Source organism: Muscardinus avellanarius (genome assembly GCF_963383645.1).
Source record: "Muscardinus avellanarius genome assembly, chromosome: 1".
Lineage (NCBI taxonomy): Eukaryota > Metazoa > Chordata > Mammalia > Rodentia > Gliridae > Muscardinus > Muscardinus avellanarius.
This window is the reverse complement of record NC_137786.1, coordinates 68,241,900-68,261,050: the sequence shown is the minus strand read 5'-3', so window position 1 is coordinate 68,261,050 and position 19,151 is coordinate 68,241,900. Positions and strand designations below refer to the sequence as shown.

The following is a 19,151-nucleotide window of genomic DNA, read 5'->3' as shown; positions in this document are numbered from 1 at the left end:
TTTTGCCACATTTGCTTATATATCATAACAGTAGTTATCCCTTCCATTGAATTTAGTTCTGTAAATAGAATTTATTATGGAAAAGGAAGTACCAGAAAAGAGAGCAGAAGATTCTGTGCAAAAATAAAAATGTGAATTTTTAAAAGAATTTGTGAGAAAGGGAAGTGGACTGTCCTTAGCTTGAAGCTTGAACATCTTTTAAAAGAATGGCAATGCTTTTTGAGAGCTGATTATATCAGGAAGTAGAAAGAGGGGGAAAAGATGAGAAATTTTCTTGAGGGAAAAATTGCATATAAGAATGAGGAGATGGTACCATGAAGGAGCTGGGAAAATAGTATTTACAGAGCTGACCATAAGAGAAGGTCAGATTGAATTTTAGATGGAGATCTAGTTTCCTTTTTTGGAAGTAGAATTGAGACTGGAGCCTTGAGAAATATCTCACAGCAAGTGCCTAAAACTTAACTAGTGGAATACTTAGCTAGTTGGTTGAGGGAGGTGTCATTCTGTACAAAAATCCTTAGAAGCCAGAACTAGGGCTCCAAATGGAGAAAGACCTTGTTCTTCTGAAGGAAATAATTCAGTCAGGCTAAAAAGTCAAATTGGATAAAAGAATGATAACTTCCAAAGTAACATGAGGACAAGTATGCTGACTTAAGAGGAAGGAAAATCTTGGGCATCTGACAGGAACTATGTAATTCTTTAAATGTGTACTGGTTGATGGTTTGTGATGACTTCATTTGGTATTTATTGTACTCAAAAGCTTGATATGTACTAAACTACAGGACCAGGGCACAGGTTGTATTAAAGGGATGTTACTGCACATAAAGAAAATGTAGAAAACAGACAAAGCAGGGCCCACGACATAGTATGTATCTGTACAGTCTTGTTTTGCTTTTTTTGTTCTTGGGTTGTGGCAAAAAGTAAAGCAGACCAAAGCATGGATAGACTGGAGTAGCCCATATCATCTGTCCCATACACCAAGGGAGGAGATGCCTAGATTTGGCCTGTCAGTCATGGGATAATTTTTTTTAACATACCTACTAATTTAGACAACTGGATGGTATTCAATAGTGCCACTATAAATGGTAAATATATTTTAAATTTTTTGAGGACAGTTGTCACACAAATTTTTATTCATGCCAGCAATGTACAAGGGCTCCTTTTTCTCCACATCTTTACCAAAACTTGCCCTTTACTCTATAATTTTTAGTATTATATTACATTAGTATTACAGAAACATTTTTGGGTTACTTATTATTACAGAAGTATTTTGGTTTATGATTATGTATGCAGTGTTAATATATTTTCCTCTAAAAACTATTCTATGAAAAATTGTTATGAGAAAAAGAGAAAATATTTAAGATGAGTAAGGCTTTATTATTCTTACATTCATACTTCAAAATATAGGAAGCTAAATATTTAGCATCTTTATGTGATAATAAATATGCAATTTATCTCTAGGTATTTTATTATTTATTTATTTTGAAGCTATTGTGAATGGAATTGTTTTCCAGATCCTTTTTCATTGGCTTCATGAGTATAAGTTATAACTGCTATGCTGTATGAATTTAGATACTGTAAATGTGCGTAGGCCTTTTAATGATGACAAGAATTTAGGTGAAAAGAAACATTTGGGGGAAGGTAGTGGAGAAACTGGCTGAAGTTGGAAAAATATAAGGTGTATTTAAGAAATAGTAAGCAGAAATAAACTGCTTCTACTGGCCAGAGTAGAAAAAGCAAACACAGGAACAAAGCTTATCTAACAGATGGTCAAAATTTAAAACTATATTGAGATTTGGAAATTATCCCACTGAAAACTGGTTTCATGCTGAGTTTCTTGGACCCTTGGAGTACTATGCAAAGGCCTTAGATAATGCAGAGGAATGAGAAGGAGAGAACACTGTACAGGAGCTCTTAGGACTTATTAGTTCTTATTTTTCCAAATTTCTCCTGGTTTATTTGTCTAATTAAATGGTATCTTTTTATAACCAGTACTAAGGTTTAGATGTGGTTTGAGTGGTGTTTCCATAAGTTCATATACTGAAAGATTGGTCTCTGGTATAGCAATGTTAAGGCAAGAGAACCTTTAAGAGGTAGAGCCTAGTGCAAGGTAACTAGGTCCATCTATGATCCAAAAGAGCTGATACCGTTATTTTAAATATGTAGAAGCTGCCTATTAGCAATCCTGGAACAAAATGACAAATTAGGAATAGTGGCACAAATGCCACAGGTAAAATGGGTGAATATACTTCTTGAAATTAACACTGGTCACATCAAAACCAAAAATTTGCCTCATGTTAGAAAAATATAGATGTTTTTAAGGCTTATAAAAGGCAAAAGAAATTAAACTGGGTTCTATATGAAATTAATACAGTATAAACAATTTGGAAGATAAGAATATGGCCAAAAAGAATCTCAGCATGTCTCCTGTTGAGATGAACAATAGCCTTCACCAGAGATGGAGCTGCCCGATCCCAGACTTTCAGCTTCAAATGGTGAACTGAACAAGCCTCTTTTCTTTATATATTACCCAGCTTCAAGTATTTTGTTATAGCAACAAAAATAATGTGGCAAGCCATCCATGGGATAGATGGATCCTTTTATATCACTTATTGTTCTCCATTACTTCCAAATGGTCCTCAGAACCAGTCAGTTCCATTGTTTAAACATTTCTTACACTCTTCTTTCTAATCCTGTTTCAAGGACCTTAGTTCAAGTCCTCATGGTACAAAAGCATTATAACAGTTATTTCTTTATCTGACTCTACTCCACTCTACCCTTGTTCAAGTATTCTATTCTAAAGATACTTGATGAAATTCTTAAAGAAGCATTTTTAAAGAAAATTTTTGTATGTTTATAGCATTTTAAACTATAACAATCCAAAAAGTATAAATAAAAAATTTGAAGACTACTCATTTGGTTAAATACAATTGTTTTATTAGATAAGAAACTAGGTAGCCAGAGAAGTTCCAGAAATACCATTGTTTAAACTTGAGTTTGGTTTAGCTAGGAAAATTCAGGCTTTTCAAGCCTGAGTAATGCCAAAACTTCTGTATATAATGCAGAGTAATTTCTTGAGTATATAAAAAATAGCAAATTATATTTCAGGACAGCCAGTCTAAAGTATGGTATAAAAGAAACTGAAGAAAGGAAAGAACTCAAGGCCATGACTGTGAGGAGGCTATTCTCATAGTGTTAGTATGAGGTTAAAAAACTCCCAAATTAGGTTGGTGGTAAATGAAATTGAAAATAAACAAGCTAAAATGAAGAAAAAATATGATGTTGTCTAGCTGTAAGGATTTAAACAGGCAAATAAAAATAATTCATAGTTAACATGACTGATAAATCAAGACTGAGATCATGAGACATCTAAAGTTTAAGAACATAAAGAAGGTGAGTTAAGTTATAGGAATGGACCAAATTATTGAGGGAGTGAAGGTAAAATAAGAATTGAGGCCTGGGGATAGAAACTTAGCAAAAATACTTATATTTAAGTGGTGACAGGGAAGAATTGATTAGCATTAAGATGAGGGTGTGTGAGAACACAGCTCAGTTAGGATGCTTCAAACTTGAACTCCATTTCCCAGGGCAACTAATAAAATGTTTGGTGTTAACACATTACCTCGAGTTCCTAAGATATTCAAAAGCTGTTTGTGGTTGTTGAAGCAAGACTTGAGGCTCAAACTGTGTCAATGCCTGAATGATTTTTATAGGCCACACTTTCATTTTTAAGAGCAGTCATGTATTATATACAGGGAAAAAAGTTTCAAATTTAGTAGGAAAACTAAATGGGCTTAAATGATCCATGGCTTGCTTCTTCCAGAAGTTTTGAAACTTAGATTAATAGGTAGAGGAATCTTTCAACATATTAGCACTCTTTTTTCTTGCAACTTTATTTTAGTAAGCATATATTGAATTGCCATGTAAGTGAAGAACACTGTAAAAATTCAAATTATGAACAGATTCCCAACCAAAGTACATTATTAGCTCACAGATTACATACCTTAGGGGCATCATCTTTCAGGACTGGAAAATTTTATCATGTTCAACTTGATAGTCTAGTGCTTTTTAAACTTGTTACTCAGTAAGTTGAAGAAGGGATGGAGAGATGAAAGAATGTACATTCTTAAGCCATGCTATTTTTAAAATAACTGACTCCCAATTCCATGGTAATATTGTACCACTCTTACAAGATGCATTCGATATTCCTTCTTGTTGCTTTTCTTTGATTATTATTTTGTCCTGCTTATCACCTTATCTTATCCCTTTTCCTCACCATTATTTACCTTTACCAGCCCTAAAATAGAAATGAAAAGAGAAAGTAAAGGGAACTATTCTTAGAGCTGATTACATTATAATTAAGAACAGAAGCCCAAATACATAAAGTTCTTCTTATTATTTTTTGCAATACTGGAGATTGAACCCAGCAGTGCTCTGTCACTGAGTAACATCTCTAGCTTTTTTATTTTTTATTTTGAGACAGAGTTTTACTAAGTTGATGAGGCTGGCCTTGAACCTGTAATCTTCCTGTATTTCCCTCCAAGTAGCTGGAATTAACAAGAATGTACTATGAGGTCTGACAGGAAATAGAAAAATTTTAGATATCACAAAAATGACCTGTTATTTTTTATAATAATACACCTTAATTTAATGTTTATATTAGAACCTATGGAAGTATTTTTGTTTTCTTAAAAAACAGTCATTTGTTATTTCTCACATTTCTGCACAGTGAACAGATAGTTCTGCTTGCAAGATTTTGGCCAGTGCATGTTCATGTGACTGAACTTGGTTGGTGGCTGAGCTTTCCAGGAAGGAAGGTCTCTGTGTGTTGGGGCCTTGATGCTAAGCCTCGGCCAGGGAGCCTTGCTGCTCCTCCATGTGGTATTCCATCTTCTGTGTCTTCTTCACCTGGCCTCTCTTTCCAGCAGGATAGCCTGTAATTCTTACAGTGTGGTAAGTGGGCTCTGAGAAAGCATAGTAAAAACTGCCAGGTACAGAATCATTGCTATTTTCATTCTTTTGGTTAAAGCAAGTCTTTGGGGATATTTTCCATATGCAAATGTCATCATCACATAGTCACATTCATCAGGCTAATGTATTTTTGCTCAAAGCTGAAATCTCCTTTACATTGGAAACTGATGAAAGATATATCTGAGGATATATTCTATCAAAGGCTACATACCTGTTTATCTTTTCCAGACCATGTATATAACTGATCTTTTCATTTTCCTTTGCTGAATTTCCCTCACTGAGGATGTACTCTTTTTATATGCCTAAAATTGTAATTTCAATCACTATAGAGAAATATAGGAGGTAACAAAAACATTATAAGTCTGCAGAGAATTAAATATCTCAATAAGATTTTATGTTTGAAATATAGCTTACCTGTATGTTTCCACATCCACATGGCTGATTTTGTACTTAGTATTTATTTGTAGGGAAAGTAGGGCATTGTAAATCTCTTATTTTGGAACCATTTTCAGTTCCTATCTTGATTGGATGAGAGCTCAATCTAAGTTGAGATGAAGATAGCACTGAGCTGGCACTGCTGATACGTCCTGTAGAACCTGTGGTGCCCTTGCAAAGCTCTTACTTTGTTCTTTTGTATTTTTTATTGGTAACATTGTAGTGATACATCTTAATGGAGTACAAGATGTTAGAGGCATACATGCACACATTACCCAATTAGCTAACCTTACCCAAGTCCCACCCAGTTCCCTCTCACCTTCTCATGTTTGGCTTAGTGACTGACTTTGATATGTTTGTGAATGTACATCATGTACATTAGGGAATTTCCCTCTTCCCCCCTCCCATCCCCCTCAGTTGGGTAGCCTTATTTGCTCATCTATAGTTTCTCCTTCATCTAGAGTTCATCCTATGAGTTCATTCTATGACCCATTTTCTCCCTAGCTTCTGCATATTAGGGAGAGCATCTGGTTTCTCTGGAGGACATGATGAATAAGGAAGGCGTTTCTCTGGCTGATCCTGAAAGATTCTCCTGGCTATGTGGCTGCCCTTTACTACTTGATTTTTCATCAGCTTGTTCATTGGATGAGACTTGGGAGCTAATTCTACCTTTGAGAGAAACTAGACTTTTGTGTTCTTAACGAATGTTTGGGTTGGTTTCTTCAGTCCCAGTGCTGTTTTAATAGCAGATGTTTCTTAGGGGATTTTTCTGCTTTTCGATTCCAGCTGCCCTCGGTTGCTCTTAACCTGCTCCTAGATTTCTCTCTGTGAAAGTCATGCATCCAGTTGGATCAAGGTCTGAACTGATGCTCATTAACAATATAAATATGATCGGTGCTCTTTTCAGGGACTTCCCTGCTTGCACTTGTTTCTTACATACTCAGTGAGGATGTCTATTTTCCAGATACTGAGTTTCCCTTTCCCAACTTAAATTTTAGTAAATAGTCATCAACTTTAGCAAGTTCCCAGGTGTCACTTTACAACAAAAGAAAGGAATGGGAATGTAGCTCAGTGGTGGAAGACTTGTTTAGCTTGCATCAAGTCCTCTGTTCAGTCCCTAGCAATAGTGAAAATCTAAGGGAGACTTAGGCTTTTCTTCAGTACCATGTTTCTGCCTTTGTAAGCTATCCTATCATTCAGGGTAAAAATCAAGTTCTACCTCTTTAGTGAGGACTTTTCTGACTTCTCTAATCTCTTTAAGTCCCCTTTATGGATTGGAAACAAGAGATTGTTTCAGTGTTCTGTCAGATTTGCTTTTCATTGGAACTACTAAATTAAGATGTTTTTGTATTTTTTTTTAAAAACATTCATTTACAGAGTTAAAGCAATAGCAAGAATGAATTGAAACAAAATAATTTTCTCAGTAATTTTGTTTGAAATAAGAAAGGCTAACAGAATATTTTTCTTATTTGAAGAGACTTAAGATAAATATTAAATGTGTATGAAGTTCTCATAGTCTCCCTGTCTAGAACAAAGAGTAGCTTTGCTTACTTTTGTTTTAGGGACTTTCCCATTTTACCAATAAAACTTAGTAGAGTTTACTTGAGCAAAACCAAATTTTTGCTCCTGAATCAGGCAGCTCCCAGAACCAGACAGGTTTTAAGAATTCTAACTAGGTGACCAGATAGCAAGGTAAAATGTAGAGAACATCTCAACTGATGACAGAAAAACTCAATTGATGACAGCCTAATCTAGTCAAAAAGTCAGTTGGTTATAGCTTAACTAGTTATTTATTTACAGCTTAATTAGTTTGATAAAAGGCCTTTTGCAAATAACTGAAGCTTAGTTACTGTAATTAAATTCTATGTTGGTCTGGTTGTTAGGCCCAGAGCAGGTACGCAATCTTAACCCATGACCTCCTACAGAACATTAAGTAACACCTTACTCATATCAAAACACTATAGCAATAAGGAAAGATACTTATAGAACTGGAGTTGATTTGTTTAGTTTATATTGAAAGAAAAAAAATCAAACTTCTAAAATGCTGCTGCAATTTTTGCAAAGCCTTTTTAACATTTTTAAATGAATAGCAAAAGTAGAACTCTAAAGAAAGCAATACAGTATTGTATCATTAAAGATTTGTAGAGAAAAAAATCATAAAATAGAAGTAGGTAAGTATTTCAAGTACTTATTTTACTATCAGTACAGTCAAGAATATGCACATAAAGCCAGGCATGGTGGTGCATGCTTGTTATCCAGTATTTGGGAGGCTGAGACAGGAGGATTATGGTGGTTCAAGGACCCAACTATTTAGTGAGGTCCTTTGCAAATCAGCGAGACACTGTTTCAAAATAAAGAATAAAAAGAAAAAAAGAATAAGAACATAAAAACTACCTCTGCTGCTGGGCGTGGTGGCGCACGCTTGTAATCCCCGCTTGTAATCCCCGCGCTTGGGAGGCTGGTTCAAAGCCAGCCTTGCTGGCTTAAGACACCCTGTTTCCAAATAAACAAATATAAAATAGGTCTGGGAGTGTAGCCCAGAAGTAGAAGGGCTTCCAGGAACCCCAGTACCACCAAAAAAAAAAACCAAAAACAAAAACAAAACAAAACAAAACAAAAAAAACTACCTCTGTTGGAGGGATTCACTGAATAGAATTAGAGTTAATAAGTTCATAAAGGTAAACAGTGATTCAATCTTGAGTTTTAATTAGTAATTTTAATTTAATTTTTATTTTATTTAAAAGAGAGAGTTCAATCATCCTGAGGGTCAGCTTTTAAAGTTAAGAATAAGAAATATGAATTCTACTTTATAAAATAGTTTTTAAAAAATTGAGTTTTATATAAAGAACAAAAAGAAAAAAAGGATGGAAATCAGATAAGATCTCACCATTTAGGAAAGTTCTCAAAGTCAAAATTACATATTAAACCAGTGTTTTGTTTTGTTTTGTTTTAATTTTTTATTGGTGCATTATATTCATACATCATATTGGGGTAAAAAACTTGTGTGTACATACATGTACACATCACTGATTTGACCCCTACCCAATTCCCTCCCCATTCCCTCCCCATCCCTCTTTCCATTGCTTGGCTTAGTGGTTGACTTCGATATGTTTAAGTACATTGTGTGTTTTAGAGATTTTCCTCTTCCCCCCTCCTTTCTCCTCCTTTAGGTTGTCTTGTTTGCTCCTCTATAGGATTTCCTTTTTCATCTAGAGTTCCTCCTATGACCCATTTCTCCCTAACATATTAGGGAAAGCATCTGATTTCTTATATTTTTTGACTAATCTCACTTAGCATAATGTCCTCCAGTTCCATCCATTTCCCTGAAAATTACGTAATTGAGGTTTTTTTTTTTTAATGGCTGAGCAAAATTCCATTGTGTACATATTTCACAGTTTTGTAATCCATTCATCTGTTGATGGACATCTTGGCTGGTTCCATAGTTTGGCTATGGTGAATTGTGCAGCTATGAACATAGATACACATGCATTAGTTTGGTAGTTTGGTTTCCTATCTTTTGGGTAAATACCCAGAAGTGGTATTGCTGGATCAAATGGTAGATTTGTTCCCATTCTTCTGAGGATTCTCCATACTGTTTTCCAGAGTGGTTGCACAAATTTGCAATCCCACCAACAATGTCTTAGAGTTCCCACTTCTCTACATCCTCTCCAGCATTTGTTGTTGTTTGTGTTTTAAATGATTGCCATTCTAGTTGGAGTTAGGTGAAATCTCAGGGTAGTTTTGATATGCATCTTTCTGATTGCCAGTGATGTTGATCATTTTTTCATGCATTTATTGGCCATTTGAATTTCTTCTTTTGTGAAGTGTCTATTTAGTTCGCTTGCCCATTTTGTAATTGGATGCTTTGTTTTCTTAGTGTTGAGTTTCTTGAGTTATCTGTACATTCTAGATATTAGACCTCTATCAGTGTTGTAGGTGGCAAAAATCTTCTCCCATTCTGTTGGCTTTCGATTGAGGTTCTTGACAGTTTCCTTTGCTGAACAGAAGCTTTTCAGTTTCATGCAATCCCACGTATTGATTCGCCTTTTAATTTGTTGTATCTTTGGGGTCTTGTTGAGAAAGTGTTTATCTGTGCCTATGTGTTGCAGTGTTGGACCTATGTCCTCTTCAAGGAGCTTCAAGGTCTCTGTAAACCAGTGTTTTAATGAGGAAAAAATGCAATTTCTTTACATTCAATTAAATATATAGGTAAGCATTGATAAAATGAAATTTATAAGAATACTTCAACATTTATGAGTTTTGTGGTCTTTAAGCTGGTTACGAATTTTTTAAAAGATAAGTAAAAAGTTGTTTTCTGTCAAATGTTAAAGCTTTTGAGGAGTTAATATTAACAGATTTCTCAGATACTATTTTAATTTTCAATGGAAAGTATTTTGTGTTATATATTCATTGATGTCATTAAAATGTCCCTCAGTGTCTATATGTGTCCCTCAGTGTCTATATGTGTGAAATATTCAAGTTTTAAAGTAAAGATTTTAGCCGGGTGTGGTGGCACACACTTGTAATCCCAGCATTCGGGAGGTTGAGCCCTGGAGGATCGCGGTTCGTGGACAGCCTCAGCTACTTAGTGAAGCCTTCTGCAACTTAGTGAGACCCGGTTTCAAAATAAAGAATAAAAAATAGGGCAGGGGGTGTGGCTTGGAGGTCAAATGCCCCTGGGTTCCATCCCCAGACCCGCAAAAAAAAAAAAAAATTAAGATTTTGTTTGTATTGGGAATTGAAACATTTACTTTTAAGGTCTTTGCTGCCACTTTGCTTAGAATTGAAAATAACCATGTGCTAAATTGTGCTTATTCTTTTTGATTAGAACAGCTTCAGCAATATAGTGAGAATCTCAGCAACCTAGTAAGACACAGTTTCAAAAATAAAAAATTAATAAAGGGCTGAGGTATAGCTCTGAGGTACAATGAATGCCCTTGGATTCAATCCCCAGTGCCCCCACCCCACACCTTAAAAACCTATATAAACTATATGTGAAACTGTGCCAGTTGATATATCATGCTTACATATGACTGATATTTGTATAGGATTAAAAACTAACAATTTTTAGGATGATAAGCTGGAACTTGCCAGTGGACTACCAGTCATATCCAATAGTTCTAGAAAGTATTTTTCATAATAATGCTATTTCTCATGCATTTTCCTACAATTACTTTATTTTTATTTATACATATACATATACATATACATATACATATACATATACATATACACATACACATATATGTACATATACATATACATATACATATACATATATGTATATTGGTGGTACTGAGGTTCCTGGAAACCCTCCTCCCTCCAGGCTACACTCCCAGACACCTATTTTTTATATTTTTATTTGGAAATAGGGTCTCTTAAGCCAGTGAGGCTGGCTTCGAACCTGCAAGATCCTCCTGTCTCCGCCTCCCAAGTGCAGGGATTACAAGCGTGTGCCACCACGCCCAGCTCTACCATTACTTTAATATGGTCAGTACAAAGCACATCACATTATGAATAGCTTATTTGGTGATATGATTGGAATAGATCTAAAGAATGGATATAAGAATGACTTAATAGTATAGATTTATTAATCTCTGCTCCGGCTACATTTCAAGTGATTTGCCAAGAAAATTATTGTTCATTTTTGCTATATAAACCCACTGCAAAAACAAGTGGAGAGGTCACATCATTTATTATTTTGACTAATTTAATTGTTAAGATTTTCCGTGATATCATCATGGTACCAATGATAAGTCAATAGGTATCACATTTTGCAATTTCTAGGAAACTCTTTAAATAAAATATATAAATTTTTAAAAATTTCTAAAATTATTATGCATCTTATAGTCAACTACCACAAAAGTTTCATGACATGTTCTAAGTATTTAGTGCCATATTCCCCCTTTTAATGGTTTACAAAATTCTTATGTTTTAAGATCAATGACAACTTAGATTTGATGAGTAGATACACATCCTTCTATGAACTTAGAATATTGTGGTGAATTACATTTTTAAAGCAATCTTCACATCTATTGTAGTTCTTACAATGTCAGTAGTATAAATTTTAATATAATACCTTTTCCTTGCGTACAACATTACAATGATATTGAAAGATGTATAAATATTTACATTATCAAGTTCAAATTTTGTTTGTATAAACTGGTAACATTAAACTATTCAGAAGACTATTCAGAGTCCTGTTGGATCATTATATCAATATATGATCATTATATTTTTCAGAATGATAGTGTTATAGATGCCATAGAGCTATTTTTGTAAATTTCAACTAGTACAGCTGGACTCATTGGCACATGCCTGTAATCCCAGTACTTGGGAGGCTGAGACAGAAAGATTACAGATCTGAGACCAACAACTTAGTAAGGCCCTCAACTTAGTAAGGCCCTCAACAACTTCATGAGACCCTGTTTCAAAATAAAAAAGGGCTCGGGGTATAGCTTGTAGGTAGAATGCCCTTGGGTTCAATTCCTAGTACCACCTACCCCCCCCCCCACAATTACCTAGTACAAACACAGCAAGATTCAATAATTTTTGTCATCATAAAAAAGAGGACCCAACAACAAATAATTGTCATACTTTTCCAGTCTTTTGAGGTTTTTGAGACATCATTTCAGCACATGGTTTTATTTTACGTATCATTGTCACTTTAGGATAGTCATCATCTTTGAAACTTCAGCTGTTTTTATCTTGAGCCTGGTTCATCTTTTCATATTCATTGTGGATTTTTATATTTTCTAAACATGGCGACACCTCAACCCACTTGATCTTCTGCAATGTGACTTTGATTTTCTCCCATCAAGATCCAATTTCTGTTCCCTTCATCTAATGATGTGCTTGCAGTCAATTGAACGTGCTAGAAGTGATGTTATGTGACTTCTGAGGCTAGGTCAGAAAAAAACCTTGCAGCTTCTTTCCTGAATTTTTGGATGCTTGCTCTCTGGCCTTTTCTTTTTGGGTTCTTTCCTCTTAAAACCCAGTCACTGCTGGCACCCCCCATGGTCTAAAGCAGCCTCGATTGGCTCCCTGAGTCTGAGACTCTGCGATACAACCCAGTAGAGGAGTAGTAGGAACTGAGATACCATAGTCTCGAGATCCACAGCACCTTAAGTGAAGTCATAGTGACCCAAGGGAAGAACCCAGAGAAGGCACAAACTTCCGAAATCATGGGAAAGAGGAATAACAATGGAGCAATGAATGCCCACAACCCCACAACATCAGAACCTGATAAAACAGAAATTCAGAGATTTGTAGAAGATCAAATCAGGAAAATAACTGTAGAAATAATAGAGGTGTTTCGAAAAGAATTCAGAGAGAGCCAAAGAGAGATAAAGGATACAATTAATGAAGTAAAGGCCTCAATTCAAAGTACAAACAACTGATTAGACCACATGGAGAATAGAATCTCGCTCCTAGAAGAAGATCATTCAAAAAATGAACGCATAGTTTCTAATTTAGAAAAAAAAATCCGACAGCAGGAATCTGACATTGAAGAAATATGGGCCCATTTTAAGAGAGCTAACCTAAGAATAATTGGAATAGAGGAGAGAAAAGAAGGTGAAACCAAAGGGATTAACAATCTTTTCAAGGAAATAATTGCAGAAAATTTTCCAAACATAGAGCAAGAGGTCAATACACAGGTCCAGGAAACTTAGAGAACTCCCGTTAGAGAGGATCAGAGAAGAGGATCCCCATGCCACATAATTGTCAAAATGACAAAAAGCCAAGCAGAGAATCTTAAAGGCAACAAAAACAAAGGGCCAAGTGACATTCAGAGGCAAACCAATTAGAATCACTCCAGACTTCCCAAACCAAGTCATGAGAGCCAGAAGGGCTTGGAGTAACATATTCCAAACTCTGAAAGAAAACAACTTCCAGCCAAAAATTTCCTACCCAGCAAAACTTTCTATCAAATTAGATGGGGAAATAAGAAGCTTCCACAACAAACAGAAACTGAAGGAATTTATGTCTTCAAAACCAGCGCTAGAGAAAATACTCAAAGAGATTAACTACAAAGAAGAAATAGGTAACACACACCAGAACCAGAGAAACAAGATTTTCCATCCAACAGACAACTAAGATTGGTTATCTGTGGAGATTCATTATCTATGTTAGTCTTTTACCTATCTCTAAATTGTATTGTTTGCTTTTATTGTTGCTAATTTTTAGGATTTCTAGTTGGAATATGAATATACCTTCAGATATAGCATTTGGAAATATTTTATCCCATTCTATCAGTAACTTTTAACTCTGTTTACATTGTCTTTGGATATACAATATTTTTTTTATTTTTTAGGGAGTTTATTTACCCTTTTGTTGCCTGTGCCATTGAAATCATATCCAAGAAATCACTGCCAATTTCAATGTTGTGAGGTTTTATGACCCATATTTTCTTCTAAAAGTTTATAGTATTAAGATTTATACTTAAGTCTTTTATCTATTTTGAGTTAATATTTGTAAATATGTTAGGTAAGGGTCCAATTTTATTATTTTTCATGTAATTATTATTTTTCAACAATATTTAGTTAAAAGATTATTATTTCCTCCACCAAATGTTCGTGGAAACCTTCTCAAAAAAAACTTGACAATATATGGAAGAATTTATCTCTAGGCTTTTATTTAACTCCAATGGTTTATATATCTGCCTCTGGAACAGTACTACACTGTTTCAATTATTGTAGCTTTATATGGTTTGAAATCAGAAAATATACATCTGCTAGCTTTGTTATTCTTTGAGATTGTTGTGGGTATCTAGAGTCCATATTCAATATCAGGATAGATTTTTTCTGAAAAATAAATAAATAAATGTATGATAGCTTCACCTAAAAAAAAAAAGAAAAGAAAAAAAAATATTCTCTGCTAAGAAAGAAAGCAAAAAGAAATATTGAACTGTTATCTTTTAGTCATCAAAAGCTTGTATCAGACAAATGAAACTGTTTTGTGAGATTATCATCGTTAATATTGGATAAATTGCTATAATACTAGATGTCAACCACTAAGCCAAGCATGGGGAGGAGGGATGGGGAGGGAATGGGGTGGTGATCGGGTAGGGGCTAACTGGGCGATGTGTGCATGTATGTCTACAAAAGTATTTTCTTTATACCATTATGATGTATGAATACATTGCACCAATAAAAAAATAAATAAATGTATATCTGAAAAAAAAACCCAGTCACTGACTAGATATGGTTGTGCTTTTCTGTAATCCCAGCTACTCATGAACCCAAGGCAGGAGGATTGCAAATTCGAGGCCAGCCTGGGCAACTTATCAATATTCTGTCTCAAAACAAAACGAAACAAAAACACAATGGGCTTGACGATATAGCTCAGTAGTAGAGAGCTTGCTTAGCATATATGAGGCCCTGGGTTCAATACCTACTACCATAAACACAAAACAAAATAAAGCAAAAAAAAAAAAAAAAAGAAAAGAAAAGAAACAGCCACAATTCTATGAGAAACCCAGTCCCAAGGCAGCAGTTTCAGCCTTCAATTTTTGAGACTCGCTTTCCAATCATCCAAGCCCAAGCACAGCCACCTGAGAGTAGAAGCCCCCAGCTGTTTAGATCTTCACAAGTGAACTCCAGACCTTGTGGAGTCTGCAAAGACAGAGTGTTACCATTTGCTCTCTGATGTACTGAACTACAGAATCCATGAGCATAAGGAAGGTCTGTTAAGTTTTCCTGAAACTAAGTTTGGGGTGGTTTGTCTTGCAACAATAGGTAATCAGAATTGAATTTAATATTGGAAATTGGCTACTGCTGTGATGAAAGTACATGGGACCAGCTAATTGGTAGAGAATACTATTCATGAAATCTAATAAGGCCTTATGAAGACTATTGGTGAGGGCCTGACAGAAAGTGATGACAATATTATTTAAAACTGAAAATAAGATCTTTGTTATGTAGTGGCAGAAAGTTTAGCAAAACTGTCAAGGCAGGATAATAAAGAAAACAGAAAATAAACCAATGGGTAGCTCTAGCAAAGGAAATTTCCAGGCAGCATCTCTAAAATGCCAAGTGTTTATTTTAGCTTTAATCTTGTGAGGTATGGATAGAGAAAAAGAAACTGAAAAAATAATTCTTATTTTCAAGCCACAGGTTCTCAAAGCAAGAAAGAGCCTCAGTACAAAGATCAAATCTACAGCACAGTTAGGAAAAAATGTGGTCTCAGAGCAGTTGAAATTAAGGTATAAGTATAAAACAGAAAGATTTGAAGTAGTCCCTCCCAGACCCTTTAGATATGCAAGAGGCCTTTCAAGTATCTTTAGAGCATATCTCCTGAATCCTTTCTTAAATTCTTAGGGCTTCTAAGAATATTAAGAGCTTTGTTCCACACACATCTCAGAGAAAGACCAAGGTCAGAAGGACTTATTTTAAAGAATCTATGGGTGTGGCCTTTGCCTGAATGAATACACTTAGAAGTTTATACATAGAAACCTATAAAACTTTTTTTTTTTAAAGAAAGGAATTATATCAGCCATCACTGGGAGGAGCCAAGAAAACACAAAATGAAAAGAAGCTTTGGATTGTTGATCTTCCAGAAGCAGGAAAAGTTCCTAGTTGCAAATAAGAGCTAGCTTTTTATTTATTTATTTTTAATGGACAAGAAAGTATGACTCTTAGAACCAAGAAGCTACAGGGCATGGCTCAGAACATAGAGTACTCACAATGAGTAGGACTGGACTCCCTTCAAGGTACTCGTTATATGTGCCCATTTTGGACCAGTGACAATTCATGCCTTAGTCCCCATTCTCCCCTACCACCCTTTGAATGGGAGTATCTGTTGTGGTTGTCTTATACTTGAATAACTTGAGTATTTTTGGATGTGTGGGAGGCAGATAACATGTCTCTTTAGTTCACAGGTCCTCAGATGAAGAGGAATAGTACTCTTGAGGTACAGTACCCATGAACCTCATTTTCATCTCAACCTGATTTAGATGATTAAATCCTTGACTTTGAATTAATGCTTTAATTAGGAAGAGAATTTGGGGATTGTGGGGAAAAGGGTGAGTATATTTTGTATTGGGATGGATATGAATTGTTGTGATCACAAGGCAGATTATGCCAGATTGATTTTTTTAATTAAACTTTTTATTTTCTGATATTAGAGATTCACATGCAGTTGTAAGAAATAATATAACGAGATCCCATATACCCTTGACCAAGTTTCCTTTGATGATAACAGCTTAAAAATTCTGTTATAGTTGGGCGTGGTGGTACACACTTGTAATCCCCGTGCTTGGGAGGCAGAGACAGGAGGATCACGTAGGTTCAAAGCCAGCCATGCTGGCTTAAGAGGTCCTGTTTCCAAATAAAATATAAAAAATAGGTGTCTGGGAGTGTAGCCCGGAGGTAGAAGGGTTTCCAGAAACTCCAGTACCACCAAAAAAAAAAAAAAAAAAATCTGTTATAATAATCATAGTGGGATACTGACCTACTGATGTTATTCAAATTTCCTCAGTTTACTTGTACTTACGTTTTTTGTGTTTCATTTTATGTCATTTTTATCATATATGTAGCTTTATAAATCTTCAGCCAGTCAAGATATAAAATCCCAAGGATCCATCCCACTACAGTTTTATTTATCTCCACAGCTACCTCTCTAACCTTTTCCTAGCTCCTGCCAGATTTACTTTTTATTGTAGCATTAACTTACCTTAAAAATGTAGATCAGTTAGAAAAATGAATATGCATTATTTATACTATTGTTTTATTAAATTGAGTCGTGTAAATTACCAAAAGACCTCCATTTAGAGTTATATAACGGTTGACTTTTCCAAATTCAGAATTTATCTGTTAACAAACAGTTCTTAAATTGCTAAAAACTATTCTGAATTTGTCTTACTACTTTTCATTGCTGTTCAGAGGTGGTTTAAAGCACTGATATAAATGCTTCATCTACATGTATGTGGTCAGTTGTTTAAATACATTGGAAAATAGTGCAGTGCTCTTTTGTATTAAAAACAAGAGTATATCCTACATAATGAGACTTTTATTTCTTATTGTTCAACATATTCAAAGGTAATCAACAATTAAAATTTATAAGGAAAGCATTCCTAGAGGAGGCAGTTGCCTTTCTGTGCTGCTTTAATATTTATTTATGTTACTATTTTATTGTTATAGTAAAAATGGGCAAATAATTTGTAAATAATTTAATGGTTTTCCTTTAGATGTTTTATATTTAATATTTGATTAATAAATTATCTCTGGCTTCTTCTTTTTCTTATGTATGCAGTTTTTCCTTACATTTTTTTCCTTGAAGTTCTGAATTATTTACCACAATACCAGAATTATAACATTGCTATGAATTTTCTTTTCCTTTCTTTATGTTTTCTTTGAAGTTCTGGAGATTGAACCACGGGCCTCAGCTATGCTAGGCAAGTTTTGTCCCACTGAGCCACATCCAGAGCCTATGAATTTTATTTTCTACCTAAGTTGTGTGCAGGGTCTTTAACTATATAGAACTTTATGAATGTATTGCATTAAATGTATTACATTCATAAATTTTGATCCACATAAAGAAATATCTAAAAATTAGTACATGTGTGATTTAACTCATTTCTGGTATTTATATTTTGTTATTTTTACTGTGGCAGTTAGACATGATATTGAGATTAGCATTGATAATTTCTATGTATATAACATCAACAGAAGTGTTTTAGAATCATTTGAATGAGTAATTTGAAAGAATGTTGTTCTAGGCAGAAGCAGCCACATGTGCAAAGGCATATGCCCTTATTCCCTCCTGGGCCAGAGACCTCAGACTTTACCATCATTCTTCCTTCAGGCCCTTATACACGGAATGAGACTGTTTCTAAGAAAATTCCTGTGAGGATCTCTGTGACTCTTCCTAGAAGTTAGATAATAAGACGTAATATTTTAAAAATCCCTGTGAAAATCCCTCTTGGTCTAAAAATTATGCTTATTTTCTCTTAAAATGTTTTTTATTGAAGAATAGGGGAAAAATAGAAACCAGCTCTTTCAGAATTAAAGTAAGAATGATATAATTGGATTCACCATGGAAACTTAATTAACGATGTAGAGAAATTGTGATTGGCAGCATCATTAGCCTTACATTTCTGGCCTGGGTAAAAAGAAATGGAGCACTTTCCTCATCTTCCCCAGTAACTGCACTGGCAGAGGCGTAATTCCAGTATTGGTGCTCCCTTTGCTACACATCCCCAAATGCTGACCCCACTGCGGGGTTCTGGACCTTTGCATGATTTAAGACTTACTCTCCTTAGAAAAATATTATCTAGGTTTTACTTGGCACCACACTGGAGAATAAAGGCATCAATTTACTTTGTATTTTTCATGAGGAAGAGTTTATAAATGTGATTAAGAACCAAAACAGAGCCAGCAGTGGTGACACACATTTATAATTCCAGTACTTGGGAGGCTGAGACATGAGGATTGCAGTTTGTGGCCAGCCTCAGCTACATAGGCCCTCCACAACTTAGCAAGACCCTGTTTTAAAATAAAGAATAAAAAATAGGGCTAGAGGTGTAGCTTGGAGGTAGAATGCCCCTGGGTTCAATTCCTACTGCAAACAAAACAAAGTAAAAAAATATTAATAATAAAATAAAAGAAAAAAAAATAAAAGAACCAAAGCAGGGTCTGTCTCAGGAAAGCATCACTAATTTTGGTAAAATAGAAACCTACTTCTATATTTAGTAATATAGAAGTAGGACTAAGTAAGGAATATTTAAGAAATTTCTTATAGCGTGA

General features: G+C 34.8%; 1 protein-coding gene across 23 annotated transcripts in view; it reads left to right on the top strand.

Moving 5' to 3' along the window:
* The window catches only part of SSBP2 (single stranded DNA binding protein 2), a gene marked incomplete at both ends in the record, with an annotated part of 297,446 nt that overhangs the window by 109,346 nt on the left and 168,949 nt on the right, over positions 1–19,151 (top strand). The gene's annotated exons all lie outside the window — the stretch shown is intronic.